Here is an 11,083-nt window from a genome sequence, read left to right as displayed (position 1 = left end):
CAAAAACCCACAGACATTGTGAGTTTATGACTACACATTTTTTTAATTAATTACTTTTTGCTAGTGGGGGGAATGGTATGGCAGGCCTCCAAACAGTGGAGACTACTCAAAAGATCACAAGACTGGTAAGATACTCTGCTTATATCCTTTCACTCTTGTTGCTGTTGCCTGTCCCTCCTCTCATGCATTTATCTCCAGGCTGTTTCTGCTTGACCAGATTGACTCCACCTTTAGTGATCCAGGTTCATTGACCTTGAAAGTACATACTTTTGGCAAAGTGGGGATGGCTTGACTTTGTCTATGCAAAATTGCAGAGGAACAATGGATAGGGTTCTTCTCTAAAGGAACCAGCATCATGCAAGGAGACTATTGAAAACAAACCTTGGAAGTTTTTAATAGGGTTTCTAAGAATTTCCAGCATTGCAATTTGGCGGCGGCGGCGGCGGCGGTGGTGGTGGGAGCTCCAGAAATAACTTCAGTCAGGGCTGATCAGGTGTGTGATTTTTTCATCTCTGGATATTGCTGTTAATAAACGTGCAAATGCAGTTTGAGGACTGCAGAATTTTCTGATACAGAAGCTTATGGAACCCCATAAAATTGAGGTCTCAATCCACGAACTGTTGGAACCTATTTATAAAACATTTTTAAAAATTATGAATATAGTCTTATAATATAAAATTAGAATTTGTAATCCTTATTCCATATTTAAGTTATAACTTGTTTTAAGTTAACACCACATGGCTATTTTAAACAGCATTTTAACAATGAAAATTAAACTGATTTAAGTGAAAAAATGATTTTTATTTTTAAAAGCATTGTTTTTTATCCATCCTTGCCATCATGAGCAGTTATAGTTACTGTTGTAAATTTTAATCCCAGGTCTAAAGAAAAAAAGATTGCATACTGTTTTGAACTGTAGTGTCCCTACGTTGTATCTGCATTTCTTTTGGCCAGGAAAAGCAATCATCCACTGAAACATCAAAGTACCATTTTTTCTTAACTATCCTTCAGTGGCCCACACCAGACACTTTCCCTCTCTGGCCACGGGATGGCAGGCCAGGTGCCATTTTCATACCTTTCCAAACAGTGGCCTAGCTTCTGACACCATTAAGTAGCAAAACACTCCCCTCTGAAGTGCTATGCTTCTTTGTAAAGGCTGAGTGAGTGATTACTCTTCTGTTCTGAGAAGACAGTGGTTGTAGTTGCTGCGGCAGGGAAAATGGAGCTGTCTTTGAAAACAACTGCGTTCAGTAGCCCTTCTGGCCAGGTGCGATTCCAGTGCTCCTCCTTCCATGGTCCTGTAGCGCACCACTGTTGGATCACTATTTGAGCTGTGACTGGAACTTCCAGGCATCCTCACACAAGGGGCAGCCCATTCACAATGCTGATGAAATACTTCTCTCAGGGTTTGAAAACAGGGAAGTACGGTGGGGGGGGGGGTAGAGAAGAGTGGTGAGTGAGATTAGAGCGTCAGGGATGCTTTAGCTCACTACTCCCATGCTCCATTGCCCTCTTCATTTTCAATTTAAAGAGGGGATCCTCTAGCCCAGTGTTTCTCAAACTGCTCCACAGAGCCCTGTGGCTCTGCAAAATCCCTACATGGCCGCAGTTCCCCAAAAAGCCATGGAAACCATCCAGGGGAGCCACAGAATCTTCTCGAAAAACCTGCTGCCTTATACAGTGTATAGGCTTGTGGCTGTAATGGGGCACTGCAGCCAATAGCCCAGTAGGTCAAGGAAGCCACCAGGCAAAAAAGTTTGGGAACCACTTCCTTCAAGGGCTCTGTGAGCACACCACTGTAAGCCCCACCCCATTCCCTGGGTTGTCCTTGCACTTCTCTTGTCTGCCAAAGCCTTGCAGCTGCCCTGAAGGTACCAAAGCTCTGTGAGCCAAACACGCATCTTGTGCTCATAACATGGCAGTCATGTCTTGTGTTCAAGAAGGACTAGCTCCTTGTTGGTAGGAATTTTGGGGGTGCAAATCCAGATTTCAAGTTCTGGATACTGCGTAAACTTACTTGGGAGTAAGGTATGTTGCGAGGTGCTTCAGGATTTGTTCAGAATGAAAAGAATATTTTGATGGCTTTTTTAAGTAAAACTAGGACAACAAAAAGGAGCCACTAACTTGGAACCAGGCAAAATGATTACAGCTTTGTACCTAGAGAAGTGCTGAATAAGTGACCTGGGCCCTGCTTCTGGCTAGACCTCCCAGGGAATTGCAGGGATGAAGTGGGTGTTAAATGCTACCCATATCTGCTCTAAGTGTTTCAATTAGATTTGATAATCCTATCTCCCCACCCCCTTCGCTATAATAAAAAGCAGCCACTGGATGGAGTACAGTGCCACGGTGAACGCAAAAGGGAGGTTAGTTTTGCCCCACCCTCTGCCAAAAAATCAGCCAACAAGGGCTCTGGAGACCAACAAGTTTGAGAAATGCCACCCTAGTCCGCCACTCTTTTTTCTCCACTTCTACTCCATTCCAACTGAAGCAAGCAAGTGCAGGGAAGAGGAGGTGGTGGCATCTGTTGGTATGCCACTGAATAACAGAAGGGGGGAAATGGGGTACCACAATATACTGTACAAGCTGGGGGTGGCGTTTGGTCTGCTACCCCAGCTGCTGGAAGGTCATATTTGAGCCTCATTTGACATGGAGATTCTCTGCTGTCAGTTTGCAAGTCTTTCCAGGGCCCCCTTGTTCTTTCAGTGTGAGGGGAGGCGAAGGTTTGGGCAGCTGTCCTCCCATACACCACACTGTCTCTGATAGCTGTTTGGTTCGCAAGTTCTACTTGATTGCTCTTAATGAGAATAGGCAGGAATGCTGGGCTCTCCTGGCAACAGTTTTGGTAAGGGACAAGCTGCCTTGCCATCCCATGTCCCCTATCCAATGCAAAAGGTGCTTTAAGTAGCAGAGTCAGCAATTGCTGAATGCCAATTTTTCTTGAGCAAGGAGAGGAGGGTGACAATTCTGAAGCATTGTGGGGAGAAATGGAGTGGTGTGTACTCCATGCTTCGAGAATACTTTCTTTAATAATCTTCAATAATCAACTTTCCAGGCAAAAAGCTTTTTGGGATTAATAGCTCCAGGGGAAAAGGTAGAAAGAGTCAATTACATCTTCCAAGCAGAGCAAGTCCACACAGCTCCCTGTCACTAGTGTAAGCTAATTCTCATGACAACTTGTCATGTGCCTGGGTGGTGAGATTTTCAATGGACCATAATATACTGGGTGAGAACCTCTTCTCTTTTGAGTGATCTATTAACATATTGTACTAGAGAAGTTGTTTTGTGTTCTGGGATGCAAAGGTAGGAACCATCTAAGAACAACAATGAAAAAAATCACTACTTTATTAAAATTGAATAAAAGAATTTCCATTTTTATCAGGAGTACAATTGTCCATTTTATCCAGCAAAACTGTTGATAACGTTGATGAAAAGCCAACATGAGAAGGAACAAGATTGGGTGACATCACAACTGTTCTCCTTGCAGGAATAAAGACTCTGGAGGAATATGATGTTGAGAGTCTTTGCTCAAATACTTGTCAAACCGATTCTGTTCACATGGGAATGAATTATCTTCTATAATCCCTTCATGTCTTTCTTCAATTAGACCAGATGAGTCATTGCAACCATATGGACCTGGGTCATGTAGACATGCTGTACATTTTCTCTTGCTTGTCTCCAAGAAAGGGGTTTGGGTGGAAGCCGGGGACCGCTCCGACTGCCATCCTTGATGTCGTCCAGCTAGAGCAATGGTGGCTACCCTATCAGAATGTTGTATTGCAGGCGAGGGAGAGTTGGGACACGTGAGGCAAGAATTAGGAGGGTGTGCAGACTTGATAGTGCTTGCCTCTGTCCAAGAAAAGTCCAAATAGACCCAAACACCTCCCCACGACTGCAGCAAGGACTCCATGAAAACAGCAGCACCCCTCTGATTCCACAATATTACTACAGGAAGATGGAGGAAATTTTGAAAATGGGACTAATGATTGTAGCTTTCACAGTGCTGTAAGTTCTTGCACTGTATTTGCTTATACAAATGTCTCCTTTCCGCCTTTTCTATTTGAAAAGAGTTGAAAATGTTGATTTGAAGATGTGTTAAAGTTTCTCTGCATCTGAAAATGTTCTCGCTTTCTTTTCCTCCCCGTTTCACTCTCCTATCTCAGACTGATTACAAATAGATTTTTTATTGTTCTGACCTCTGCCTCAGTTTCCCCTCAACACCCGTTCTTTATAAGAACATAAGAAGAGCCCTGCTGGCTCAGGCCAAAGGCCCATCTAGTCCAACTTCCTGCATCTCACAATGGCCCACCAAATACTTCAGGGAGCACACAAGACAAAAAGACACAACCTGTGTCCTGGTACCCTCCCCTGCATCTGGGGAGGTATCTTCCCCTGAATCCTTCCTTCAGCTTCTACCTCCTCCTCACATTTATTCCTTCCTTTCTTACATTATCAGGCTCACGTTTGGCCACTACTTACCTGTATCAATTCCTTTTTTCTCCATCCCAATGAGCTTATTCCACCATTTCTTCTCCATGGTTGGCTCAGTTCGGCCAGACCAGGCCCCTATTTATTCTTTTCTTACATTATCAGGCTCATTTTGGCCAGACCTGGCCCCTATTTATTCCTTTCTTACATGATCAGGCTCATGTTTGCCCACTACTTAATTGTGACCTGTTCCTTGTTTCTCCTTCCCACCGAGCTCTCCTTTATTCAACTCTTTCTCCTCTATGATAGGTTCAGTTTGGCCAGACATAGCTCCCATTTATTCCATTCTTCCTTTCTTACATTATCAGGCTCTCGCTTGGCCAATACTTACCTGTGTCAATTCCTTTTTTTCCCTACCCACTGAGCCTTATTCTACTGTTTCTCCTTTATGATAGGCTCAGTTTGGCTAGACGTGGCTCCTATTTATTCCTTCCTTTCTTGCATTATCAGGCTCACGTTTGGCCACTACTTACCTGTATCAATTCCATTTTTCTCCTTCCCAATGAGCTTATTCCATCATTTCTTCTCCATGGTTGGCTCAGTTCGGCCAGACCTGGCCCCTATTCCTTCCTTACATTATCAGGCTCAGTTTGGCCAGACATGGCTCCCATTTATTCCTTCCTTTCTTACATTATCAGGCTCATGTTTGGCCACTACTTACCTGTGACATTTTTTTTTCTCCAACCCACTGAGCTCTCCCTTTTTCCACTGTTTCCCCTCTATGATAGGTTCAGTTTGGCCAGATATGGTTCCCATTTATTCCATTCTTCCTTACATTATTAGGCTCAGGTTTGGACACTACTTATCTATGTCAATTCCTCTTTTCTCCTACCCACTGAGCTTTATTCTACTGTTTCTCCTCTATGATAGGCTCAGTTTGGCCAGACTTGGCTCCTTTTTATTCCTTCCTTTCTTACATTATCCGGCTCATGTTTGGCCACTACTTACCTGTATCAATTCCTTTTTTCTCCTTCCCAATGAGCTTCTTCCACCATTTCTTCTCCATGGTTGGCTCAGTTCTGCCAGACCTGGCTCCGATTTATTCCTTCCTAACATTATCAGGCTCCCATTTATTCCTTCCTTTCTTACATTATCAGGCTCTCGTTTAGCCACTACTTACCTGTGTCAATTCCTTCTTTCTCATTCCCAATGAGCTTATTCCATCATTTCTTCTCCATGGTTGGCTCAGTTCGGCCAGACCTGGCTCCGATTTATTCCTTCCTAACATTATCAGGCTCCCATTTATTCCTTCCTTTATTACATTATCAGGCTCACGTTTGGCCACTACTTACCTGTGTCAATTCCTTTTTTCTCCAACCCACTGAGCTCTCCATTTTCCACTATTTCTCCTCTAGCATAGGCTGAGTTTGGCCAGAATTGGCTCCCATTTATTCCTTCCTCTCTTACATTGTCAGCCTCACGTTTGGCCACTACTGACCTGTGTCAATTCCTTTTTTCTCCAACCCACTGAGCTCTCCCTTTTTCCACCATTTCTCCTCTACCATAGGCTGAGTTTGGCCAGACATGGCTCCCATTTATTCCTTCCTTTCTTCCATTATCAGGCTCTCGTTTGGCCACTACTTACCTGTGTCAATTCCTTTTTTCTCATTCCCAATGAGCTTATTCCACCATTTCTTCTCCATGGTTGGCTCAGTTCGGCCAGACCTGGTCCCTATTTATACCTTTATTACATTATCAGGCTCATTTTGGCCATACCTGGCTCTTATTTATTCCTTCCTTTCTTACATTATCCGGCTCACATTTGGCCACTACTTACCTGTATCAATTCCTTTTTCTTCTTCCCAATGAGCTTATTCCACAATTTCTTCTCCATGGTTGGCTCGGTTCAGCCAGACCTGGACCGTATTTATTCCTTTCTTACATTATCAGGCTCAGTTTGACCAGACTTGCCTCCCATTTATTCCTTCCTTTCTTACATTATCAGGCTGATGTTTGGCCACTACTTACCTGTGTCAATTCCTTTTTTCTCCAACCCACTGAGCTCTCCCTTTTTCCACGATTTCTCCACTATGTTTCCCCTCTATGTTAGGTATAGTTTGGCCAGACATGGCTCCCATTTATTCCATTCTTCCTTACGTTTTCAGGCTCATGTTTGCCCACTACTTACCTGTGACAATTCCTTTTTTCTCATTCCCAGTGAGCTTATTCCACCATTACTTCTCCTTGGTTGGCTCAGTTCGGCCAGACCTGGTCCCTATTTATTCCTTTCTTACATTATCAGGCTCATTTTGGCCACACCTGGCTGCTATTTATTCCTTCCTTTCTTACATTATCCGGCTCACGTTTGGCCACTACTTACCTGTATCAATTCCTTTTTCTCCTTGCAAAGAGGGTATTCCACCATTTCTTCTCCATGGTTGGCTCGGTTCGGCCAGACCTGGCCCCTATTCCTTCCTTACATTATCAGGCTCATGTTTGGCCACTACTTACCTGTGTCAATTCCTTTTTTCTCCTACCCACGGAGATCTTCCTTATTCCTCTGATTCCACTCTATGATAGGTTCAGTTTGGCCAGACATGGCTCCCATTTATTCCATTCTTCCTTACGTTATCAGGCTCATGTTTGGCCACTACTTATCTATGTCAATTCCTTTTTTCTCCAACCCACGGAGCTCTCCCTTTTTCCACGATTTCTCCACTACCATAGGCTGAGTTTGGCCAGACTTGGGACCCATTTATTCCATTCTTCCTTACGTTATCAGGCTCACATTTGGCCACTACTTACCTGTGTCAATTCCTTGTTTCTTCTTCCCAATGAGCTTATTCCACCATTTCTTCTCCATAGTTGGCTTGGTTTGGCCAGACCTGGCCCCTATTTATTCCTTCCTTACTTTATCAGGCTCCGTTTGGACAGACTTGTCCCCATTTATTCCTTCCTTTCTTACATTATCAGGCTCTCATTTGGCCACTACTTACCTGTGTCAATTCCTTTTTTCCTTCTTCCCAATGAGCTTATTCCACCATTTCTTCTCCATAGTTGGCTAGGTTTGGCCAGACCTGGCTCCTATTTATTCCTTCCTTACTTTATCAGGCTCCGTTTGGACACACTTGTCCCCATTTATTCCTTCCTTTCTTACATTATCAGGCTCTCGTTTGGACACTACTTACCTGTGTCAATTCCTTTTTTCTTTCTTCCCAATGAGCTTATTCCACCATTTCTTCTCCATAGTTGGCTTGGTTTGCCAGACCTGGCCCCTATTTATTCCTTCCTTACTTTATCAGGCTCAGTTTGGACAGACTTGTCCCCATTTATTCCTTCCTTTCTTACATTATCAGGCTCATGTTTGGCCAATACTTACATGTGTCAATTCTTTTCTTCCCTACCTACTGAGCTCTCCCTTATTCTACTTCTTTCTCCTTCCCAATGAGCTTATTCCACCATTTCTTCTCCATGGTTGGCTCGGTTCGGCCAGACCTAGCCCCTATTCCTTCCTTACATTATCAGGCTCGGTTTGGCCACACATGGCTCCCATTTATTCCTTCCTTTCTTACATTATCAGGCTCGTGTTTGGCCACTACTTACCTGTGTCAATTCCTTTTTTCTCCTACCCATGAGCTCTTCCTTATTCCACTGTTTCCCCTCTATGATAGGTTCAGTTTGGCCAGACATGGCTCCCATTTTTTCCATTCTTCCTTATGTTATCAGGCTCACATTTTGCCACTACTTACCTGTGTCAATTCCTTGTTTCTTCTTCCCAATGAGCTTATTCCACCATTTCTTCTCCATGGTTGCCTTGGTTCGGCCATACCTGGCCCCTATTTATTCCTTCCTTAGATTATCAGGCTCAGTTTGGACAGACTTGTCCCCATTTATTCCTTCCTTTCTTACATTACCAGGCTCATGTTTGGCCACTACTTACCTGTGTCAATTCCTTTTTTCTCCAACCCACTGAGTTCATCCTTATTCTACTGTTTCCCCTCTATGTTAGGTATAGTTTGGCCAGACATGGCTCCCATTTATTCCATTCTTCCTTACGCTTTCAGGCTCATGTTTGGCCACTACTTACCTGTATCAATTCCTTTTTTCTCCTTCCCAATGAGCTTATTCCACGATTTCTTCTCCATGGTTGGCTCAGTTCGGCCAGGCCTGGCCCCTATTCCTTCCTTCCAATATCAGGCTCAGTTTGGCCAGACATGGCTCCCATTTATTCCTTCCTTTCTTACATTATCAGGCTCTCGTTTGGCCACTACTTACCTGTGTCAATTCCTTTTTTCTCATTCCCAATGAGCTTATTCCACCATTTCTTCTTCACGGTTGACTTGATTTGGCCAGACCTGGCCCCTGTTTATTCCCTCCTTACATTATCAGGATCAGTTTGGCGACACTTGGCTCCCATTTATTCCTTCCTTTCTTATATTATCCTGCTCATGTTTGGCCACTACTTACCTGTGTCAATTCCTTTTTTCTTCTTCCCAATGAGCGTATTCCATCATTTCTTCTCTATGGTTGGCTTGGTTTGGCCAGACCTGGCCCCTATTTATTCCTTCCTTACATTATCAGGCTCAGTTTGGACAGACTTGGCCCCATTTATTTCTTCCTTTCTTACATTATCAGGCTCATGTTTGGCCACTACTTAATTGTGTCCTGTTCCTTGTTTCTACTTCCCACTGAGCTCTCCTTTATTCCACTCTTTCTCCTCGATGATAGGTTCAGTTTAGCCAGACATGGCTCCCATTTATTCCATTCTTCCTTTCTTACATTATCAGGCTCATGTTTGGCCACTACTTACCTATATCAATTTCTTTTTTTCCCTACCCACTAAGCCTTATTCTACTGTTTCTCCTCTATGATAGGCTCGGTTTGGCCAGACTTGGCTCCCATTTATTCCTTCCTTTCTTACATTATCCGGCTCACATTTGGCCACTACTTACCTGTATCAATTCCTTTTTCTCCTTCCCAATGAGCTTATTCCACCATTTCTTCTCCATGGTTGGCTCAGTTCGGCCAGACCTGGCCCCTATTCCTTCCTTACAATATCAGGCTCAGTTTGGCCAGACATGGCTCCCATTTATTCCTTCCTTTCTTACATTATCAGGCTCTCGTTTAGCCACTACTTACCTGTGTCAATTCCTTTTTTCTTCTTCCCAATGAGCGTATTCCATCATTTCTTCTCTATGGTTGGCTTGGTTTGGCCAGACCTGGCCCCTATTTATTCCTTCCTTACATTATCAGGCTCAGTTTGGACAGACTTGGCCCCATTTATTTCTTCCTTTCTTACATTATCAGGCTCATGTTTGGCCACTACTTAATTGTGTCCTGTTCCTTGTTTCTACTTCCCACTGAGCTCTCCTTTATTCCACTCTTTCTCCTCGATGATAGGTTCAGTTTGGCCAGACATGGCTCCCATTTATTCCATTCTTCCTTTCTTACATTATCAGGCTCATGTTTGGCCACTACTTACCTATATCAATTTCTTTTTTTCCCTACCCACTAAGCCTTATTCTACTGTTTCTCCTCTATGATAGGCTCGGTTTGGCCAGACTTGGCTCCCATTTATTCCTTCCTTTCTTACATTATCCGGCTCACATTTGGCCACTACTTACCTGTATCAATTCCTTTTTCTCCTTCCCAATGAGCTTATTCCACCATTTCTTCTCCATGGTTGGCTCAGTTCGGCCAGACCTGGCCCCTATTCCTTCCTTACAATATCAGGCTCAGTTTGGCCAGACATGGCTCCCATTTATTCCTTCCTTTCTTACATTATCAGGCTCTCGTTTAGCCACTACTTACCTGTGTCAATTCCTTTTTTCTTCTTCCCAATGAGCGTATTCCATCATTTCTTCTCTATGGTTGGCTTGGTTTGGCCAGACCTGGCCCCTATTTATTCCTTTCTTACATTATCAGGCTCAGTTTGGACAGACTTGGCCCCATTTATTTCTTCCTTTCTTACATTATCAGGCTCATGTTTGGCCACTACTTACCTGTCTCCTGTTCCTTGTTTCTACTTCCCACTGAGCTCTCCTTTATTCCACTCTTTCTCCTCGATGATAGGTTCAGTTTGGCCAGACATGGCTCCCATTTATTCCTTCCTTTATTACATTATCAGGCTCTCGTTTAGCCACTACTTACCTGTGTCAATTCCTTTTTTTTTCTTCCCAATGAGCGTATTCCATCATTTCTTCTCTATGGTTGGCTTGGTTTGGCCAGACCTGGCCCCTATTTATTCCTTCCTTACATTATCAGGCTCAGTTTGGACAGACTTGGCCTCATTTATTTCTTCCTTTCTTACATTATCAGGCTCATGTTTGTCCACTACTTACCTGTCTCCTGTTCCTTGTTTCTACTTCCCACTGAGCTCTCCTTTATTCCACTCTTTCTCCTCGATGATAGGTTCAGTTTGGCCAGACATGGCTCCCATTTATTCCATTCTTCCTTTCTTACATTATCCGGCTCATGTTTGGCCACTACTTACCTATGTCAATTCCTTTTTTCTCCTACCCACTAAGCCTGATTCTACTGTTTCTCCTCTATGATAGGCTCAGTTTGGCCAGACCTGGCTCCTATTCATTCCTTCCTTTGTTACATTATCAGGCTCATGTTTGGCCACTACTTATCTATGTCAATTCCTTTTCTCTCC

This window comes from Tiliqua scincoides, chromosome 8 (assembly GCF_035046505.1).
Source record: "Tiliqua scincoides isolate rTilSci1 chromosome 8, rTilSci1.hap2, whole genome shotgun sequence".
In the NCBI taxonomy this organism is placed as follows: Eukaryota; Metazoa; Chordata; class Lepidosauria; order Squamata; family Scincidae; genus Tiliqua; species Tiliqua scincoides.
This window is presented reverse-complemented; position numbering follows the sequence as displayed.